The sequence below is a fragment of the Emys orbicularis genome, chromosome 8 (assembly GCF_028017835.1).
Source record: "Emys orbicularis isolate rEmyOrb1 chromosome 8, rEmyOrb1.hap1, whole genome shotgun sequence".
Classification (NCBI taxonomy): Eukaryota; Metazoa; Chordata; order Testudines; family Emydidae; genus Emys; species Emys orbicularis.
Genome location: NC_088690.1, coordinates 22,599,140 through 22,621,298, shown reverse-complemented (window position 1 = coordinate 22,621,298; position 22,159 = coordinate 22,599,140). Strand labels below are relative to the sequence as shown.

The window sequence follows — 22,159 nt, the reverse complement described above, 5'->3', positions numbered from 1 at the left end:
CAGCATAACTCCATTGAAGTCCACTAAGCATCTAGGCCTAAAGCATTTAACAAATCCACTAATATAATCAAGTTCACTAGAAAAGTGTACTGTAATGCATTTGAACTTGTTTTTTTCTTGATCTTGTACATTACTGCAGTTCTGTTCTTTAAATAGATCTTAGCTCAAAAATAGCTCAAAAATAACTGAAATTAAATGTTTTTTTTTTTTTTTATAGGAGGACATTAGGAATTTCAGGTTAATTGTGGTCATACATGACTCCTATAGAAATGTGATTTCCCCTCTAGCAGGTACAACTAATTATATATCTATATATATATCTATATATAAAATTTAACTCAATTTGGAAATAAAGGGATAAAAAAAACCTCATCACGAACCCTTACGAGTCTTTAAAAAGAGAGTATTCAAAGGGTTTTGTTGTAGTTTCTATTTTAATTAACATACATAGTAAGTCGCTCAGTATGAAATGTATGAATAGGTACCCTACTGTTGTCTGTAAATGGAGTACAGAGTCTCAAGAGACTACTGAAACTGTATAACTAAAAATGTAAGCAAATAAAATTCCAGATTCATGTAAAAATTGAATAATTATATCAGGAAATTTTTAAAAAAAATTTATTATGAAAATAGAAATAAACCTATTGCATTTATTGCACTCAAACTCTTACTTGTTGTGATTAGACCTTTTAGTATTAGATAAAAGGGACATTTTGTAACAAAAAATGACACACTGTGCAAAGTGGTGATAATATTTTTAATATTTTTAAGCATTGGCAATGTGCTAAAATCTTGAGACATTTTATTTCCCAAAGAGAGTGCCATCTACAGACTGAGAAATCAGGACACATTAGGGAGTCCAGAGCAGAAAACAAATGTGTGTATTTGTATGCACATGTGTAATACATAGGGCTAGTCTACACTTACCCGGTAGTTCGACGGCTGTGGATCGAAGTTCCGAGTTCGATTTATCGCGTCTGGTGTGGACGCGATAAATCGAACCAGGAAGTGATCCCCGTCGACTGCGGTACTCCAGCTCGGCGAGAGGAGTACCGCGAAGTCGACGGGGGAGCCTGCCTGCCGCGTGTGGACCGCGGTAAATTCGAAGTAAGGTATGTCGAATTCAGCTACGTTATTCACGTAGCTGAATTTGCGTACCTTACTTCGACTTGGGGGGTAAGTGTAGACCAAGCCATACATACATACATAATATATATATACACACACACATATATATGCTAATTTTTCAAAATCTGGACCCTAAAGTAAAGCTCCTAAATCCATATTTATGCACCTAAGCAAGTGGTCAGCTTTTTTAAAAGTACCTCAGAGGGAGCTGTTGCATACTAATGATATTTGAAAATCTGACCACTTGTTTGGTTGCCAAAGTATTGTTTTAGGAGCCTGAGTTCAGTTTCCATTTTTGAAAATTTTTGCCATAATGTATTTAGAAACTATACCTCCAATTCTACAAACATTTATGTGTACGTCAGTAATCTGAAGTCTATGATATTACTCACGTGCTTAAAATTAAGTATAAAATTATCAATAATAATGCAGAAAAGACTGAAGAGATTAATAAATATTTCTGTTCTGTATTTGGGGGAAAAACAGATGATATAGTCCATATATGATAATGATAATACTTGATATCTTTTTTGATGAGATTACAAGTTTGGTTGATAAAGATAATATTGTTGATGTAAGATACTTAAACTTCTGTAAGGCATTTGACTTGGTACCACATGACATTTTGATTAAAAAAATATAACCGTATAAAATTAACATGTACACATTACATGGATTAAAAGATGGCTAACTAATAGTTCTCAAAATATGATTGTAAATGGAAAATCATCATCAAGTGGGCATATTTCTAGGGAGTCTTGCAGGGTTCAGTTCTCAGCCCTGTGCTATTTAACATTTTTATCATGGCCTGGCAGAAAACAAAATAATCACTTACAAAGTTTTCAGACAACACAAAAATGGGGGAATGGTAAATAAGGAAAAGGACATGTCACTGATACAGATCAATCAAACTGAGTGCAAACAAACAATATGCCAAGGTTAGACCTAATATCCATCTAGTAAAACTGGTTTCAGGATCATGAAACCAATTCTGCCCTGGTGAATGTAAAGGGCCAATTGTCCCACTAGACTTTCTCTCAATATAAATGATTCTATCAGTGTTTTCTTTGAGAATCATTTGTTTAACCCAGGTCAAAAGTCATTGGTTGGAAATCTGTAGTGAGGTCTTCACTGCAGGCTGTGCTGGATATAGTGGACTCAGTGACTGGGTCCATGGCTTCTGCAGTGGCAATGCACATGAGTTCTTGGCTGCAATCATTGGGACTTTCACAAGAGTTGCAACAGACTTCACAGGACCTGCCCTTTGAAGGGTCTTTGCTGTTTTCGGAGTAAACGGACTCTACAATGCATGGCTTGAGAGACTCTAGGGCAGAGGTGGGCAACTCGAAGTCTTTGGGGTTGTACGCTCCTGTCCCATCCAGAAAGCATTTCCGCCCCCAGCAGACCCACTGTTGTTCTGCCCCTGCTCCTTGGCAGAACCTGAAGAAAATGAAGAATAGGGATTATAGATGTAGAGTTCCTCCTCCTTCTGCTTCTGTATGAATGCCTGCTCCATCTAGATACCCCTGCAGTGTCACCAGGCATGTTGATGGAACACTCGGAGATGTCATGCCAGTTTGCAGGATTGTATGCAGTGTTGTTGTAGCCATGTTGGTCCCAGGATATTAGAGAGACAAGGTGAGTGAGGTAAAATCTTTTATTGGACCAACTTTTGTTGGTGAGAGATACAAGCTTTTGAGCTACATAGAGCTGTTCTTCAGGTCTGGGAAGGGTACTTGGTGTGTCACAGCTAAATACAAGATGGAACAGATAGTTTAGCATAAGTTGTTAGCACATATTCTAAGGGACCATTCAAGGTGAAGTGTCCCATTAACACTCCTGTAGTCATAGGACAAAAGGGGGTAGGAGGACTTAGTGAGTTACAGATTGTTGTCATAAGCTATAAATCCAGTGTCTTCATTAAGACCATGGTTTTTAGTGTCCAGCAAAGTTATGAATTTAAGCTCCCAAGCTCATCTTTTGAAAGTGTTGGCATGTGACACTTGGCATGTGACCTATCGGTCCCCTTTGAGGATGGGGACCGATAGGTCAGATACAGAGTGATTGCTTTGTGAAAAGTGTTCACCCACAGTTTTTTTTTTTTAATCATTTTCTTGTGTGAGTTCATCCAAAAGTGTAGTGATTGTCTGGTTTCAACCACATAGTTCTTGTTCAGGCATTTAGTGCACTAGATGAGGTACACCACATGTTGTGATAGTCACGTGTAGGACCCATGGATCTTGAAAGCTGTGTTGTAAGGGTGTTGATCATTGTAGTAGTGGAGGTTTTGCATCTGTTGTTCTGACAGAGTCTGGTGCTGGTTTGAGTTGGTATGTCCTGCTCTGTGGGGAGCTTGCGGGATATCATAAAACTACAACCCATACTCGATGGGGACCTCATCCTGAAACAAATATTTCCTGAACTCCCTCTTCTGGCCTTCAAAAAAACCGCTCAACCTCTCCAAGCTCATCATCAGAAGCAATGTGGGTCCTACACATACCTATCACTACATGTGATGTACCTCTAAGATCATGGTCAACTGCTCCATCCAAACCTGCTGGTCCTTCATTTAATAGCCTGGACAATGGAGCTGGAACATTTTTAACAGTGGGGGTGCTGTAAGCCAGCCCTCTTACCCCTATCCACTCCCCCTCCCCCCCCCCGAGCTGAGGCCGGGACCCTGGGCATGCAGGGCCGGCAGCCCGGGTGTGCTGCAGCACCCCCTGCACCCCTAGTTCCTGTGCCTATGGGCCTGGAGGCTCCATGGTTAAATCCTCGGGATGATTCTCACTTGGAGCAAGTTTAATAGTAGAAAATGCTATACCAGAGATGCTTACCATCAAAATGGAGGCTTTTTTTCTGTTTGGTATTGTAAGTCTGGGGTCTTGCCAATGCAGGCCTCTGTGTCCAGCATATCCTGGACAATCTATTGCACCTAAAACAGCACAGGTTCAATTTCTTCTGTCAAGGTCTATCTGACAGCAATATCAGATTTCCATCATCATGTAGGTAACCGGTCTGTATGATATGGCAGTCAGATTTGTGAAGGGCCTGGAAAAGTTTTACTCTCAAATAAGGGTACCTATGTCCCTTCTGGAACTTAAACCTTGTTTTGTTGAAGCTTATGGGGCCACTATTTGAGCCTCTAGCAACGTGCTCTTTACTGCACCTATCTCTGAAGGTGGCTTTCCCAGTAGCTATCACTTCAGCCAGGAGGGTGGCTGAACTGTGTGCTCTGACATACGAACCTCTTATACAATCTTTTTGAAGGATGAAGTGTGCTTAAAACCTCATCTGAGATGTCTCTCTAAAGTTGTATCCAATTTTCATATTACCCAGTCAATTTACTTACCTATATTTTACCCAAAACCACATGCCTATAGAGAGGAGAAATGTCTGCACATCTTAAATGTTAAAAGAGCACTGGAATTCTACATAGACAGGACTAAACAGTTTTGTTTATCAACCCAACTATTCATGGCCATAGAAGACAGAATGAAGAGTTTCCCAATCTCTCTTCGCAAAGAATTTCAGCTTGGATTATTTCCTGCATTTGTGTTTGTTATGATCTAGCAGGCATTTCCCTGTCAAGCAAAGTAACAGCACATTCCACTGGACTGCAAGTGGCCTCAGCAGCATTCCTTGTGCAAGTCCCTATCCAGGAGATTTGTAGAGCGGCAACCTAGTCTTCAGTTCACATCTTCTCATTCCATTATGACATTAATCAATACTCCAGAGACTATGCTAAATTTGGATGAGTTGTATTCCAGTCTGTGTACATATGAACTTTAATTCCTCCTCCTACTTTACCCATGGTGGAATGTGTGTGCACTCACTTGAAGAAGAAAAAATGGTTACTAACATTTTGTAACTTGTTGAATGAGATGTGTTACACATGTCTGCTCCACAACCAGCCATGCTATCCCTCTGCATCAGAGGTGTCCAGCAAGGAGGAACTGAGAGGGTTTGGGAGTGGCTGGGCCTTTTATAGTGGCATACAGTGGTGCACAGCAGCAGAGTGTACTCAAGCCACCATGATGGGTACCAATGAGAGAAAAAAGTCCAACTACTGTGCACAGGGCACATGTACACCAAGAATGGAACATACATCTGAAACACATCTCAAAGAACAGCAGTTACAAAAGACTAGTACCCATTTTATCCTGGAAGAAACTTTCAGAAAAGTGTACAAAGAATTAAACATGCAAGTCCTATTATTGTTATGAAGAACTGTCCATCTGCTTTTCAATGCACTGTAATGACAGTGCCAGATTTATTAAATCTGTTAAATCAAATAATGAAATATTATTTTGGTTTTGTCCACAATCCCATGTAGATATTCTTTCCAATTTCAGTTCAGGGCTTGGATAATCTTAATATTCATAGTGATTTCTTCTGTTCACAGTGTAATCTAAGATTTATATTCACTAAAAACTAAGCACCAAAAATTATTTTAACCACCTAAATGACATTAGTAGTGTTTTTAAAATCAGTTTCTAATCTTGACTAACTCTGAAATTTGACATTTTTGCTGAGTCCAGTCATGGAGAGCTACCATAAAACTGAAAGCTTTGCTAGCTTGCGTAGTAACAAAGAGAAGCATGGGGGGAAGCAAGGCAAATGGTGGTTATTATTCTGTTTGTTCTGATTATTGCAAATGGCAAAGTGTATATACACTTACACTTATCCATCTCTGAGGCTCTTCTCCTTCACTAGGCCCCTTGCTTCTCTTGAATCTGTTTGACTCACCCTGAAGGTTGCAGGGGAATATTTATTGTAATCCCTTCTCCTTCAGTGACAACTGTGCCAGCAGAGCCATTCATCCCTGGAGGAGGCCAATTGTATTTCACTGTGGGAGAGAAGGCAGTTTTAAACTATGTATGGGGCACCATAAAAGCTCTGACACTGGATGCTTTCTAGGAAAGGTTCTCTTTCCCGTTCTGAGCTGTGCTGACAAACTGGCCCCCAATCAAGAGGAGATTTTGTTGCCTGCTGCACTGCATTGTATCCCCAATCTCAGCAGATTTTCCATGTCTGGGATCCCTGGGTTCTACCAGCAGAAATGACTCAGTTTCCCAATGTTTAAAGTACAGCCCCCTTACATACCTTTATGGAGAATGATGTGGAGTTCTAACACAGAATGGATCCATGCTGGCAATGTGATGAACACTCCTGAATGACATTGAAGCCACCCTATATTTCCTGAGTGGTACTTCTAAAAATTCCATAGAATTTAATGGAGGGTTATAACCTTTCTATAGAATATCTAAAATTTTATAGCAGAGAGATAGTTCTCCATTAGATTATATCTTCCGAGCTAATAATTCTCTACAAATGATCTCATTTTCTATTACATCTGTGATGCTGGCAAACCAGATGCCAGTTTATGCTAAGATCCCCGTGCCTCACTTGGATCCTGACAAATACATGGGTGAAATTAGTCTGACTCACCTATGTGGCAGTATTGTTAAAATAGGTGGTAGAGTTATGAACATGTGCTGAGTGTTTAGACTACTGAATGCTTTAGCGGCATACGAATCTAATTACTGACCATGAACACATGGCCCTAACGGACGATCTCCCGATCTCAGGGCACCATTTGGGGTAGGAGCCCTACCTTCTGGAGACAGGAAAAGAGAAAGAGTTGAGCTGGGCTTGGCTCTGCCAAACCCATCCCTGAAACCCAACACACAGTGGCAGTAGCCCATTCCCCACCTTCTGGGATAAGAATTCTCACAGACACACCCTGTCTAACAGTCTGCTCTGTGGGCTGTGCGCCCTGTCCCTGCAATACAGACTGTCTGACATGGAGAAAAGTCACAGATAAGAAAGAAATTTTCCTTTGTCCTGCTGCCACAAAGTGTAATTTCTCTATAGTGTAGCTTAAACTGTAGAAGTCTGCGTTGTAAAGCTGAAGATTTGGGGTTCAAACTGTGCTGATAAGGCTGTTGTTACATGTAATATAATTAGTTTTCACATTTTTTTTTCTTTAAAAAAAAATTAAAATAAACAAACCTACATTGAAAGAACATCAGTTAAGTTGTGAAGTCCAGCACTCAAAAGTGAGGAAATGCCAGATTTAAAGTTGCACATGCAAACTTCATTCTACCCCCTTGTGCATATGCATTATGGTACACTCTGTAATTATATGATCACATTTTATTTGTTTGCAAAGGACCCCGTCTCAGTCAAGCATAGGATGGATGCAAAACTGGGCAGAACTAAGGTTGCATGGACAATCTTAAATTTGGCATTTCCTAATGTTTGAGTGCTTAATTTTGCAACCTACAAATTTTTGTAACATTTTTTTGTATAATAATCATATAGTTCTGTTAGCAAATTTCATAACGTGTAGCACAGCTTAAAAATCCTCAAATTTATATTTGATCACACTTTTAATATTTGCTGTATAATTTCATAAATGCAAATTATTTACATCTTTAAAGTATGAAAATAATTTGTGTAATGTAAACATTTATTCTTTTCATATGCAGCACTTAATAGCTCAGATGAGAAGTGTTACTGTAGTACATTCTGAATCAGTGTTGGTTCAGAAATCAGGGCAAAATATCTTCTTTAATAAACTTAGACCCCCCTTCTTTGCATCAGCTCTTTAAAAAAAGTGACTTCTCTTGTTTACTCTTAGTCTGGGTTAGAGAATCTCCCTTCCTTCCAATGCTGAGGACTTAAAACTGCAGGAACATCAGTGTCCTCCTATAGAGCTACCATTCACCAGACTTGCTTCTCTCTAACAGGTAGAGACATGGTTATCTCACAGCCTTAGGGTATGTCTACACTACGAAATTAGGTCGAATTTATAGAAGCCGGTTTTATAGAAATCGGTTGTATACAGCCGATTGTGTGTGTCCCCACGTAAAATGCTCGAAGTGCATTAAGTCGGCGGACCGCGTCCACAGTACCGAGGCTAACGTCAACTTCCGGAGCGTTGCACTATGGGTAGCTATCCCACAGTTCCCGCAGTCTCCGCCGCCCATTGGAATTCTGGGTTGAGATCCCAATGCCTGAATGATGCAAAACAGTGTCGTGGGGGGTCTTCTGGGTACATGTAGTCAGGCCCCTCCCCCTCCGTCAGAACAACGGCAGACAATCGATTTTCACCTTTTTACCTGGGTTACCTGTGCAGACAACATACCACGCCAAGCATGGAGCCCGCTCAGCTCAGCTCAGCTCAGTCACCATATATCATCTGGGTGCCGGCAGACGTGGTACTGCATTGCTACACAACAGCAGCTAATTGCCTTTTGGCAGTAGACGGTGCAGTATGACTGGTAGCCTTCATCGGCGATCTGGGTGCTGGCAGACGTGGGGCTGGCAGACGTGGGGCTGCATTGCTACACAGCAGCAGCCCCTTGCCTTTTGGTAGAAGATGGTGTATTACGACTGGTATCCGTCGTCGTTGTACTGCAGTGGCTGAAACTACGTATGTCCCCCAGTCACTGCCTTCCCAATGACGATGATGGCTATCAGTCGTAGTACGCTATTTTCTGCCAAGCGCCCAGTATTTTCTGCCAAGCACCCAGAAGATGCCGAGGGCTATCAGTCATGCTGCACCGTCGTCTGCCAGCTTAAGATGTAAAAAATAGATTTGTCCTGTATTCATTTGCTTCCCCCTCCCTCCGTGAAATCAACGGCCTGCTAAACCCAGGGTTTTGAGTTCAATCTTTGGGGGGGCCATTCTGTGTGACAGTTGTTTGTGTTTCTCCCTGATGCACAGCCACCTTTGTTGATTTTAATTCCCTGTACCTGTACGCCATGTCGTCACTCGCCCCTCCCTCCCTCCCTCCATCCGTCAGTTACTAGTTTCGCGCCTTTTTTCAGACCAGACGCCATAGCACTGGGATCATGGAGCCCGCTCAGATCACCGCGGCAATTATGAGCACTATGAACACCATGCGCATTGTCCTGGAGTATATGCAGAGCCAGGACATGCCAAAGCAAAACCAGGACCAGCCGAGGAGGCGATTGCAGCGCGGCGACGAGAGTGATGAGGAAATTGACATGGACATAGACCTCTCACAAGGCACAGGCCCCAGCAATGTGCAAATCATGGTGTTACTGGGGCAGGTTCATGCCGTGGAACGCCGATTCTGGGCCCGGGAAACAAGCACAGACTGGTGGGACCGCATCGTGTTGCAGGTGTGGGACGATTCCCAGTGGCTGCGAAACTTTCACATGCGTAAGGGCACTTTCATGGAACTTTGTGACTTGCTTTCCCCTGCCCTGAAGCGCCAGAATACCAGGATGAGAGCAGCCCTCACAGTTGAGAAGCGAGTGGCGATAACCCTGTGGAAGCTTGCAACGCCAGACAGCTACCGGTCAGTCGGGAATCAATTTGGAGTGGGCAAATCTACTGTGGGGGCTGCTGTGATCCAAGTTGCCAGGGCAATCAAAGACCTGCTGAGATCAAGGGTAGTGACTCTGGAAAACGTGCAGGCCATAGTGGATGGCTTTGCTGCAATGGGATTCCCAAACTGTGGTGGGGTGATAGGGATATGGGTTCCGTCTATCTTGTCACCGGAGCACCAAGCCACCGAGTACATAAACCGCAAGGGGCACTTTTCAATGCTGCTGCAAGCCCTGGTGGATCACAAGGGACGTTTCACCAACATCAACGTGGGATGGCTGGGAAAGGTACATGATGCTCGCTTCTTCAGGCACTCTGGTCTGTTTCGAAAGCTGGAGGAAGGGACTTTCTTTCCGGACCAGAAACTAACCGTTGGGGATGTTGAAATGCTTATCGTGATCCTTGGGGACCCAGCCTACCCCTTAATGCCATGGCTCATGAAGCCATACATAGGCAGCCTGGACAGTAGTCAGGACCTGTTCAACTACAGGCTGAGCAAGTGCCAAATGGTGGTGGAATGTGCCTTTGGATGTTTAAAAGCGCGCTGGCGCAGCTTACTGACTCGCTCAGACCTCAGCGAAAAGAATATCCCCATTGTTATTGCTGCTTGCTGTGCGCTCCACAATATCTGTGAGAGTAAGGGGGAGACATTTATGGCGGGGTGGGAGGTTGAGGCAAATCGCCTGGCCGCTGATTACGCGCAGCCAGACACCAGGGCGGTTAGAAGAGCACAGCAGGGCGCGGGGCGCATAAGAGAAGCTTTGAAAACAAGTTTTGTGACTGGCCAGGCTACGGTGTGAAACTTCTGTTTGTTTCTCCTTGATGAACCCTCTGCCCCCCCCACCCGGTTCACTCTACTTCCCTGTAAACCAACCACCCCACCCTCCCCTCCCCGCCTCGAGCACCGCTTGCAGAGGCAATAAAGTCATTGTTACTTCACATTCATGCATTCTTTATTAATTCATCACACAACTAGGGGGATAATTGCCAAGGTAGCCCGGGATGGGTGGGGGAGGAGGGAAGGAAAAGGACACACTGCAGTTTAAAACTTTAACTCTTATTGAAGGCCAGCCTTCTGATGCTCGGGCAATCATCTGGGGTGGAGTGACTGGGTGGCCGAGGCCCCCCCACCGTGTTCTTGGGCGTCTGGGTGAGGAGGCTATGGAACTTGGGGAGGAGGGCTGTTGGTTACACAGGGACTGTAGCGGCGGTCTCTGCTCCTGCTGCCTTTCCTGCAGCTCAACCATACGCTGGAGCATATCAGTTTGATGCTCCAGCAGCCGGAGCATCGACTCTTGCCTTCTGTCTGCAAGCTGACGCCACCTATCATCTTCAGCCCGCCACTTGCTCTGTTAATCCTGCGATTCAGCCCGCCACCTCTCCTCTCGTTCATATTGTGCTTTTCTGTAGTCTGACATTGACTGCCTCCACGCATTCTGCTGTGCTCTGTCAGCGTGGGAGGACATCTGGAGCTCCGAGAACATATCATCCCGAGTCCGCCGTTTTCTCCTTCTAATCTTCACTAGCCTCTGTGAAGGAGAAACATTTGCAGCTCGTGGAGGAGAAGGGAGAGGTGGTTAAAAAAGACACATTTTAGAGAACAATGGGTACACTCTTTCGCGTTAAATTTTGCTGTTCACATTACATAGCACATGTGCTTTCGTTACAAGGTCGCATTTTTCCTCTTATATTGAGGGCTTGCCGGTTTGGTGTGAGAGATCACTCACGCAGTGCCAGGCAACGGATTTCGGCTTGCAGGCAGCCATGGTAAGCCACAGTCTTTTGGCTTTTTTAACCTTCTTAACATGTGGGAATGGTTTCAAACAGTAGCGCCCTTATTTCCCATACCAAGCACCCGTTGGTTTGGCCATTTAAAATGGGTTTGCAATGTAAAAGGAGGAGCTGCGGTTTCCGGGTTAACATGCAGCACAAACCCAACTAACCTCCCTCCCCCCCCCCCCCAATTCTCGGGGATGATCACTTCACCCCTCCCCCCCACCACGTGGCTAACAGCGGGGAACATTTCTGTTCAGCCGAGCAGGAACGGGCACCTCTGAATGTCCCCTTAATAAAATCACCCCATTTCAACCAGGTGACCGTGAATGATATCACTCTCCTGAGGATAACAAAGAGCGATAAGGAACGGATGTTGTCTGCATGCCAGCAAACACCAGGACCATACGCTGCCATGCTTTGTTATGCAATGATTCCAGACTACGTGCTACTGGCCTGGCGTGGTAAAGTGTCCTACCATGGCGGACGGGATAAGGCAGCCCTCCCCAGAAACCTTTTGCAAAGGCTTTGGGAGTACATGAAGGAGAGCTTTCTGGAGATGTCCCTGGAGGATTTCCGCTCCATCCCCATACACGTTAACAGACTTTTCCAGTAGCTGTACTGGCCGCGATTGCCAGGGCAAATTAATTATTAATCATTAAACATGCTTGCTTTTAAACCATGTGTAATATTTACAAAGGTACACTCACCAGAGGTCCCCTGTGTGCCCTCAGGGTCTGGGAGCACACCTTGGTTGAGTTCGGGGGTTACTGGTTCCAGGTCCAGGGTGATAAACATATCCTGGCTGTTGGGGAAACCAGTTTCTCCGCTTCCTTGCTGCTGTGAGCTATCTACATTATCTTCATCCTCATCTTCCTCGTACCCCGAACCCGCTTCCCTGTGTGTTTCTCCATTGAAGGAGTCAAAGCACACGGTTGGGGTAGTGGTGGCTGCACCCCCGAGCATGGCATGCAGCTCCGCGTAGAAGCGGCATGTTTGCGGCTCTGCCCCGGACCTTCTGTTTGCCTCTCTGGCTTTGTGGTAGGCTTGCCTTAGCTCCTTAATTTTCACGCGGCACTGCTGTGCGTCCCTGTTATGGCCTCTGTCCTTCATGGCCTTTGAGACCTTTTCTAATATTTTGCCATTTCGTTTACTGCTACGGAGTTCAGCTAGCATTGATTCATCTCCCCATATGGCGAGCAGATCCCGTACCTCCCGTTCGGTCCATGATGGAGCTCTTTTGCGATCCTGGGACTCCATCACGGTTACCTGTGCTGATGAGCTCTGCGTGGTCACCTGTGCTCTCCACGCTGGGCAAACAGGAAATAAAATTCAAACGTTCGCGGGGCTTTTCCTGTCTACCTGGTCAGTGCATCTGAGTTGAGAGTGCTGTCCAGAGCGGTCACAATGAAGCACTGTGGGATAGCTCCCTGAGGCCAATAACGTTGAATTCCGTTCACACTACCCCAATTCCAACCCGCTAAGGCTGATTTTATCGCTAATCCCCTCGTCGGAGGTGGAGTAAAGAAACCGGTTTAAAGGGCCCTTTAAGTCGAAATAAGGGACTTAGCCGTGTGAACGTGTCCAGGCTTAATTCGATTTAACGCTGCTAAATTCGACCTAAACTCGTAGTGTAGACCAGGCCTTAGAGTTTTGCTGTTTTGAAGGTTTTTGGTTAAATTAAAACCTTTATTTTACCAGTTTGTTCACTGTGAGCTTGGAAGTTCTCTTCCTTTTCTCTGATAAGAATAATAGTATATGCTAGGTGCTTTCCAGACAGACAAGGGATGGTCCCTACTCCAAAGAGCTCATCACCTAAGTGTAATTTCTTACAGTAACAGTTAGGTTTTGTCATACCCAGACACTCCACTTTGTTATTCTGAAGTGTTAAGAAATGTGTTGCTGTTTCTGGTTCCTCATAATTTCCTATAGTTGCTCCTAGTTTACTTAGCAGGAACATAGGCCCCATATTTTGGGACAGTGAAACTACAAAATCTCCAATTATCCTGCTTAGGAGGGTAATACCCAGTTTGGACTAGTCTAAAAGTATTTGAAGAAATACCGTTAACAACAATGAAATTATGAAATTCAACTTTTGTGGCATTCTGTGTATAATAAAAAAGTACAATATTTTCTACAAAGAAAAAAATGGATAGAATTAAAATTTACTGATAAGGGAAATATTCTATTTGAATGCATAGAGTTTGTAATCAGCATCTTCTTGTTTTATGTAACAGAAATCCTTCTATTACATTATTATATAGTTGCCATTCCAGTGCAAAGAATTGCAAGCCTGCAATTAATTACCTTATGGTGTGAAATAATTTCATTTTCTCATTTAGTGGTGTTACTTTATGTGACCAGAATAGTGGGCAAACTCAGACCGGATGAAAATATAAGGATTAATTTGGCTCTCTTGCCTTAATGTGCTATGTCAAAAGTGTGTGTGTGAGGTTTAAGACCATGGTCTGACATGAAATTTAATGACTCATGTTATCAGACAGTTCAGAAGACTCTAAGCTATTTCAATGGTGAGATTCTATTGCTGCTTTCTCTTATTCTAGTATCTGTCTGCCAAAAACCTCTTCACTTGACAACTGTTCAGTATGTGATTTTTGGATAATTCTTTTAGTTAAATCAAGGAATAATAAATTAATTTTCATGTTTGATCTCAGAAGTGAGGAGAGGCTGATTAATGGACAGATTTGTCAGAATAATCCTCCCAAGAACCATTGCATTATTAGTTCCAAGCTAATGAACACAAAGTATATTCTTTCTGCATTGTATTTATTATTGTTGGGCATTTTTGCTAATAATTATGATTATTTATCATAATTATTTACAGGTTTTATGTAAAAATCCACAGAAATTAGGCTAATTATTCTAAACTGGCAGCCTAGGAAAAAAGACAGGGCTGTTGATTCATTTTTCAGTAATCTTTTTGTAATTCCATTGTACTTCCAAATGGTGAAATAGTTCAGAGACCACATGTGAGATTATGATTCCCAGAGTTGAAATGGTTGTCATATTTAAAATCCATTACTTTGACTATTCAAAAGATTGATGATCAAGGGATATCATTATAAAGATCACTAGATATCATTTAAGCCACTAGAGTTCTGGTTTTTTTCTAAAATGTCTGTGAATTCCCATGTCCAGAAGCCTGTGAGTTGTCAATAATCAGATTGTTGTATATGCATTGCCAAGTCTTGTTAAACCCATCACAATGCTGACTCCTGACTTCAGCTTATTCTACAGAGGCTTCCTCCCAGAGAGACAAAAGGGTGTAAACTTCAATACAGATCTTAAGTGTAGAGTAAATCATTCCATCATTGTCCATTTCCACTATTGTGATTCCATAATAAAATTAAAACTAATGTTTTATAAAGGCGTTCCTAATTATTTCATTTATACAAGGATTCAGACTAATATATGTTGTGAGATCTTCAGTATTTCAAATTTCTTGTTTCAGGTTTCATTATATTAAGATACTTGTCAATCTTTTGAAATCATTTTATTTGCTAATTGTCCCCATAGCAAATAGTTAGCTCTCTATCTGACCTGTTGAAAGAAAAAGATGAAACTATACAAAGGTTGTTTGTACAGAGAGGAATGATTCACCCTCTCTCTTCCGTCTTAGTGTGAACATTAGATTGACTGCTGAAACCATCAATTAAAGCTGTGATGCTTTAAAGTTCATATACAGGAATTTGTACATTTAAAATCTAAGTTGTTCAGTACTAGGAAATGTCATTCGAACTCTTTCTTTTTGATATTTGCTTCAGAAAAGAATTCCATTCAAACAGAAACATTTGCAAAGAACAAAAATGAAATGTCCTCTTTTTTTATCTCTTAAAGCCTTGTATTCTGAGAATATATTACAGTCAGTAAAACCTTTAGACTGAGAGTTTCTGAAATTCAAGTTTTACCACAGAATATTGTATATTGTCTTCTGTAAATGTCATTCTTTATTGCATTCTTGCAGGAAACTATGGAGTGAGAGTGAAAATGTTAACATTCATAAAGGTGTCTGCTAATCAATATTTTATTTAGTGTTCATAGGAATCATAATCAGGAGTAGTAAATTGACCAGTAGAGTGAATACTATGCAATAGTACAGGAATTCATTCTAAATTATTAATGTATGAATGTACCATTATGTTAAAATACACTATGAAAATGAAAGTAGTTATTCATAACATTGCAAAGGATTCCAATATGGATGTAAAACTAATTACTGTTTAGTATGGAGACATGAAGTAGAGATGCCAGAACTACATATAACCATCATTCCAAAATAAATGTTAATTTCATTGACATGTTTACTATATATTTCACTATATTCTGTGGCAGGTTTACAGAAACTAGGAAGTTGTGTTATGCCAAACCAGTTTTCTAGTTACCAGCTTGCTCTAGATTACTGTTTTGCTTCCCTAAGTGCAACGATTCCTTTAGTTTAAAAGAAGCTTTTGTATGATGTTTTATGAGGTGAGAGGAGGTGCATAAGATGAATTCTACTCTTGTGCTATTCTAATTTATAAGAATAGTGGCTGCAGTCACATTGTGCTCTTTTTACATTAGGGTGTTAGGCCAGTGTATCCAAACAATCACAGATCACTTGACCCTGTTCCAACCCTGCTAACCTGTATGATAGCCTAGGTACAGCCACTATGGTACGGCCCACATGCCGCTACTTTGCTTTCTCTTCACTCAGCCATGCAGCCAACTGCATGGCTTTAAGTGGTGCAGAAAAGCTTGGACTGGTCCTAGATACCTGGAGTGAAACCCTGGCTTCATTGAAGTCAATGGCAAAACGTCCATTGACTCTGTGGAGCCAGAATTCTATGAATGTGGACACATGTATGTGCCTGCCTTTTTAATACAGTGACGTCAGCTGCTGACTGCTGAAATTTTGGCCCTTGATGTAATAAATTTTGTAACCCACAAGTCTGCATTATAGAAATGAAGTACAAAAAATGTTGGTGTTATATATGAAACACTTTTCCTGGCTGAGGCACTGCTAATGTATAGTAACCTCACAACCTAGATGAGCCTCTATAAGTATTTTGGGAAAAAGGGAAAGAATAAGTATGAAACATAGGCATTAGGAGAGAAATTTCAATTTTGCAAGGGCTAGATTGAAGTATTAAGTTATAATTAAACAAGTTATTGGAGACCTCCAGAAAGCTCCAAGCCAATTTAATTAATGCAGTGAAACCTCTTTCTTCTCTCCCTCCAACAGAAAAAGCAGCAATCAGTACAGTGGTATTTCAAAGGTTACAGAGGTCTGAATTTTACTTATAGTGAATGCTAAATATAATTATAAATTTGCTCATATCCTATTCCTTTTTACTTCTTCCGAGTAAAAATCCTGCCAAAGGTAAGTTTACCTTGGGATCTACTGTTGTTCATTTCTGCAGTGTTCTAGTGTTACTGAGAAAAACAGTTTGGACCATTAGGTGCAATAGCTCCTGTGTGAGGAAAAAGAAGTCTATAAAAGTTTTATTAGTCTGGATATTAGTAGAAAGGGGAAAACAGCCTGCTGAAGCCAGGAAGGAGAAACTGCTGTTGGCTCCATTATTACCAACCAGTGTGTGTTGTTTCTGCCAATTGCCCGTACTTTGGAAACTTTCAGATGGACGTGGGATAATTTGGTTAATAAAAATTAGAAGAGTTTTGAAAGGTGCATTAAAAATGGGGAATAAAGAGCGGTATTGTGATTTTCATATTACATGGCATATGTTAATATTAGTTACAATATATACTAGTTTACATATAGTTAGTATATGTATAAACTTTTATATTTCCTTTATGATTTTTAAACAGTGATATAACACTATACAGAGAAATAACAAACATTGTCAACCTTGTATGTGTAACAAAAACAAAATTCTGGGCTGTATGCCTTTAGGGAGCTCAGGGATTGTACCTCTTCTGGAAAAAAAGACAAAAATAAAACAGTGAATTTGTATCATATTTACACAATGAAGATTAAACACTTGATTCTACACTAATTTATGAAGGTCAGTAGCTTTATACTTGTGTGTAAATCTGTAGGACCAGTGTCTAAGATATTGAGCTCTTCGTGGTGGGACTTTTCCTAGGTATTTTTATAACACGATTGAAACCCTGATCCTTACTGAGGCACCTGGAAACTAACACAATAATAATAAAGGAACATTTATAATGGTGATAAAACTGCATATACGTAATAACTCCTTATGCAGAAATAAAACTGCAGTTCTGTTTGTTAAATATAGGAGCACATTTAAAAATATCTTCAACTTCTAAATGTAAAAGGAATGAGTTTCGTGATTACAAAAAGAAGGAAACATAACATCATCTTTAAGCTGTCATGGATTCTGGAAAACCACTGGAGAGATCACAGAAAGGGAGTTTGTGTGGTGCTTAGAGTAATGAAGTATTGCCATATTATATGACCTCTAATCTGTTTATACTTCAGTTTTCACTCGTATGAAATGGGCATAATAGTCCTTAGTGCTACTTCACCGGGATGATGCAAGGCTTAATAAATCAATATTTATAAAATATTTTGATATGTTTGACTGAAAGATGCCATATATATGGTAAGTGCAAAGTATTCCTGTGTACATGGAGTATGTCTCATCCACCACATAGGGAAAAGTTTTGCAGTAGTTTGGTGATTACCCTCTGTATCATGCTTTGTGGTCTGCTACTCGGGTCTTCAGCTTCAGTAGCTACATTGCTTTGATCATGTAGACAAGATGTCAGGGGGTAGCCGTGTTAGTCTGTATCTACAAAAACAACAAGGAGTCGGTGGCACCTTAAAGACTAACAGATTTATTTGGGCATAAGCTTTCGTGGGTAAAAACCTCACTTCTTCGGATGCATCCGAAGAAGTGAGGTTTTTACCCACGAAAGCTTATACCCAAATAAATCTGTTAGTCTTTAAGGTGCCACCAGACTCCTTGTTGTTTTTGTAGACAAGATGGTGGCGCAGCACTGCCAATTGTTCTGGCTGTGGTGTGTTAGGAGGATACTAGTTCAGAGGTTTGACCCTCAAACCTCTATTGTGGCAAATTAGAAGGGAAGGCAGAAAAAACATATTTTTTTTATTTTCAATTACAAGTCAGGTGCTTGTTGTTCCTCTCATAATGGTCATTCACATCTTGGAAAACTCTAGGCCACTGTAATGTGCTCTGCCTAGGGCTTATTCCTGAAGTCCAGTTGGAAGCTCAAGCTGGTCAGAACATAGCTGTGTGCCTCTTGCAAGCCTCTTTAAGAATTTCTTTTCAAGTCTTCACTCTAGTTTCCTGTTCATCTCCAGATACAAGTCAAGACGTTGATTATACTCTTTTTAAGCTTCGAATAGTGCGGGGCTGCTTCTCACACATCCCCCACCTCAGCATTAAGGTCCTCCACAAGGTTCTTGCTCTCTGTTTTGGAGTTGGCCTCTTCAGGACTGGTGGCAAGCTTCTCTCATCTGAGTGCTCCCACCTTTTTGAATGTTTAGAACATGGTAAAAGACTTGTTTGCCCTATTCTGGTTTGAGTGTATTTGTTTTAATTCCTGACAACATAACAATAGGGTCGCTAATATTTCTGGAGATGGCAACAGTGCTTCTTTAATGTTACCCACCGTAGTTTTATGTATATTTTTTCAATAGATATGCCATGTTCCCTCCCATATGGGTGGCACGGTCCCAAAGAGTCCACATAAGGTAATTCCACAACCCTCAGTTCTCTACCAAGCAATGAGCTATGACAGCATTTTCCATGGAACTGCAGTGGGGGTCAGGGAAGGGGTGTCCTCCTATAAACTAAATGTGTTAATAGTCATGGCCTGGGTGTACTGGCACTCTTTGTACTACCTTTTGATTGAGGAGCGAGGGCTGTATCTCCCTAAACTCAAGTGCAAGGCCCTTTACCTTAAGCTTTACACAGGAACAAGTCTTTGGCCCTGAATCAAACAAATATTAGCATGCTTATAACTAAATAATATTTAAAAGACATAGAAAACTATTTTTTGAAGAGGGCTAAACTGCATTGTTTGAGATAGTTTCTGAGAAGCTCTGAAATATGAAGAACATTCTACTATTTTTCTCTGACTGCTTTTCTCATGGTCCGTCCTATAGAGCAGATTAAATGAATGCTCTGTAAATAGGACTTTCTGAATATTAAGATGTTGTCATAACTGTGGCAATAGTTTATTTGTTAACTTCTGTAAGAAGGTCAGAAGGGGGGTTTCTGTGTTTTACAGCTGATATATTTTAATTCTTCTGGCAAAGAATTTGACTAATGAATTCATCTAGATAACCATTTTAAGGATGTCAACACTGGGTCCTAAACTAGTTGACTGTTACTTTTAGAATTGAAATAAATTTAAATTATATGACATTAACTTTAATTGCAATAACCACTCTTCCATTAATTTTTTGTAATGAATAACATACACATTTCAGTGGTGGCTGATGATTTCAATAATTAGAAACCTGTTCAGTGGGATACAATATACTGAAAGTCAAATTTTGGAGCAATAGTTTAAGCACATCACAGTTTCACTCAGGACCAGGAAATTAATCAAATGGATATACTCTCATGCTTAGCACGACTCTAAATTTGACCATATTAACAAATAGGGCATCATCCAATACCCATTGAATTTATGGGTGCCTTTTCATTGACTTTTAATGGGTATTGGATCAGGGCCAGAGGCAACTGTGTGGAATCCTTTTATGCCAAATCTATGAACAGATTCACTGGAGCTATGAAATACAATACAACGTTGCATGTATGTATGTTTACTGTAGCTTGTATTGAAAATCTCTATATCATATTGGTGACAAGAAAACTGAAAAACACTGAAAGGTGTTTAATTAGTACAAACAAACCCCCTCTACAGTTCTTGTTTCTTCCTATTTGTGTTGAAATACTGTGTTTTTTAAAAAGTGAGAGGACATGGGACCAGCCTAAAATTTCTTCCATCTAGTAGGTGTTTTCAAGCTATGAAACTAGAGTTATGATTGAAATTTACAAAAAAGGTAGAACATCTGCATCTGCTAGTGATAGATTTGCATGTGAAGTACATGGTTTTGACTTCATGCTATAAAATCAGTAATTTTGAGGTATTTGAGGTATCTCACATTCACAGCTTAGGGCTGAAACTTGTAAATTCAAGATACAAAGATACAGTGTTTGCGTATGTTTTGATGGAAAATATTCTTCCACTCTTATACCAAGAGAAATATCCTGTAACTATAGGCATTTAGCCTAGCTCTTCCTTTAGGATTTTAAGTCTTACTTTTAGAGTAGTGTGTTTTCAGGAAATGTTTTTAAACCTATGGACTTAGATACTATACAAGGTGAAATTAACTTGGGACTGTTAATACTGGCTGTCATTATCTGTCTATTGAGAGTCCTATATCAATGTAGTGTTTAAGCTCAAATAAAAATAAGGAGTCGGCATAGGCGTAGATTAGAAAAACGTGTAAAATGAAACTGTAGCCAAGAAACTAAGACATGTTGACTTTAAAAAACAAACAAACAACCATGTATTATTTTTCATAAAAGATTGCAAACAGAATGATACAAAATGTTCAGGCTCCACAGAGTGTGAAATGTTGGTTAAACTCATCTATATAATCAGGAAAGGATGCAAAATAATGCTATACATTTTGGAGTTAAAATAATCATAAGGTAACATCTGCTTATCTACTAGAACAGATAGAACATTAACTTTTACCTTGAGCGCATTGCCCAGGCAATCTCCTTCCCACTCTAGTGTTACCGCTTGCACAATCAGCACTCCAATGGAGAAGAACCAAAACAGCCTTCCTTTTCCGTTCTCAAGAATTACTCAGAATATTCAGTCTTGAAGGACAAGTGTTACACTTCTTATTACCAAAGTAAATTAAACTTAAGCTCCAGAAGGTGCCAGAGACAAACCAAACAACTCACTATTGTGCCATTATTGCAATACATGCATGAGAGAAATACCATTCTCTGGTTAATAACTGAACACACTTAATATTTATAATTACTGCATCAAAAAACAGCAATAAACACAACCATCAGACTACATTTCTCAACATACTACTCGCAGAGATCAAATCAACACTCTCAAACTACAAAGCCCCAGATTCCTGATATGGTCTTCTCCATGTCAGATTCTCCAGTTGCAGGAAGGCCATCTCAGTCCAGAAACAGGCTTTCCAGCTTTATTTGGCTATATTGGTGCATAAGGAAACAATAAAGGAAAAAAACAGATGGTATCTGCTTTAAATCTCACATGTATGGTATTTTAATTAGCAAATCTTCTTGTTGTTTTATAGCATTGCACTTGTGTTTTTGTAATATTATCTCTTCCTATATTACCAAGCTCAAGGAAGGCACAGACTTACATGTGGCAACTCAAAAACACAAGAGAAAACAAGAAACACCAGTTACACTCATTTATCTTCATATATGCTACGTCTACAGTGTCTTAAGAGTCCTACTACTATAATTGCTACATTGCCTTTATATCAGGGAAGCTTGTAAATGACATTTCCAAGGTAAACATAGTAGGGTATGAGCAAAACTTTGATGGACAAGAAAAATGATGCATGTAAGTCCTCCTAGGAAGACCACCTGGCTCTGTGGGCTAGTTTTCCTATCTATAAAATGTTGATAATACATACCTAACTCAGGTGATATGAGGACTAGTTAATGTTTTACACAGTGCTTTGAAAATGGAAACTGCTAAATAAGTGCTATTGCTATTATGAAACTGTCTGCATGATGAAATTTTAAATTCTTAACATTTAAGATTTAGTGTATTCCAGCTTTATCAATCATAAAAGATTGCATATAGGGAGAATAGAGTTTTGTTCTCTAAACTAGAAGACACATAATTTGGTCTACAAAATAAACT

The 22,159-nt window shown here is 40.6% G+C and overlaps 1 protein-coding gene across 1 annotated transcript in view; it reads left to right on the top strand.

Moving 5' to 3' along the window:
• NEGR1 (neuronal growth regulator 1) overlaps positions 1-22,159 on the top strand; it is a 612,585-nt gene that overhangs the window by 157,461 nt on the left and 432,965 nt on the right. The window lies entirely within an intron of this gene.